This window comes from Salmo salar, unplaced genomic scaffold (assembly GCF_905237065.1).
Source record: "Salmo salar unplaced genomic scaffold, Ssal_v3.1, whole genome shotgun sequence".
Lineage (NCBI taxonomy): Eukaryota > Metazoa > Chordata > Actinopteri > Salmoniformes > Salmonidae > Salmo > Salmo salar.
The window spans coordinates 10,673-11,973 of NW_025548696.1; the positions used below are offsets into that span (position 1 = coordinate 10,673).

Sequence of the window (1,301 nt, forward strand, 5' to 3'; positions counted from 1 at the left end):
AGACCTGGGTCAAATAGGTATTCGGTTAAAATCAAAAAGATAATATAGGACAAAACACGCCTCACGACAAGAGAGACAAACACAACACTACATAAAGAGAGACCTAAGACAACAACATAGCAAGGCAGCAACACATTACATTTACATTTTAGTCATTTAGCAGACACTCTTATCCAGAGTGACTGCATACATTTCATTTAAAAAAATCCATAGTAGTCCCCCGTGGGAATCGAACCCACAACCCTGGCGTTGCGAACACCATGCTCTACCAACTGAGCCACACGGGCTACCATTACAACACAGCATGGTAGCAACACAACATGATAACAACATGGTAGCAACACAAAATGGCAGCAGCACAACATGGTAGCAGCACAAAACATGGCACAAACATTATTGGGCACAGTCAACAGAACAAAAGGCAAGAAGGTAGAGACAACAATACAACTAACGTTCAATCACTGGAAAATAAATGGGACGAACTGAAAGCAAGTATATCCTACCAACGGGACATTAAAAACTGTAATATCTTTTGTTTCACCGAGTCGTGGTTGAACGACGACATTAAGAACATACAGCGGGTTATACACTCTATCGGCAAAAACAGAACAGCAGCCTCTGGTAAGACACGGGCGTGGGGCCTATGCATTTATGTAAACAACAGCTGGTGCACGAAATCCAAGGAAGTCTCAAAGTTTTGCTCGCCTGAGGTAGAGTATCTCATGATAAGCTGTAGACCACACTATCTACAGTACCTAGAGAGTTTTTATCTGTATTTTTCGTAGCTGTCTACATATCCCTGCAGTGAGGTTGGCACTAAAACCGCACTCAAGGAGCTGTATTCCGCCATAAGCAAACAGAAAAACGCTCATCCAGAGGCGGCACTCCTAGTGGCGGTGACATTAATGCAAGGAAACTTAAATCGTTTTACCGAATTTCCATCAGCATGTTAAATGTGCAACCAGAGGGAAAAAAATTCTAGACCACCTTTACTCCACACACAGAGACAAATACAAAGCTCTCCCTCGCCCTCCAATTGGCAAATCGACCATAACTATATCCTCCTGATACAAGCAAACATTAAAGCAGGAAGCCACCAGTGACTCGGTCTATAAAAAAGTGGTCAGATGAAGCAGATGCTAAACTACAGGATTGTTTTGCTAGCACAGACTGGAATATGTTCCAGGATTCTTCCGATGGCATTGAGGAGTACACCACATCAGTCACTGGGTTTATCAATAAGAGCATCAAGGACATCGTCCTCACAGTGACTGTAACGTACATACACCACACCAAAAGCT

General features: G+C 42.9%; 1 non-coding gene across 1 annotated transcript; it reads right to left on the reverse strand.

The window, feature by feature from the left end:
* Positions 1–214: 214 nt before the first annotated feature.
* trnaa-cgc (transfer RNA alanine (anticodon CGC)) lies at positions 215–287 on the reverse strand. The gene has a single exon. It is a non-coding gene; the product is annotated as a tRNA-Ala (tRNA).
* Positions 288–1,301: the final 1,014 nt, after the last annotated feature.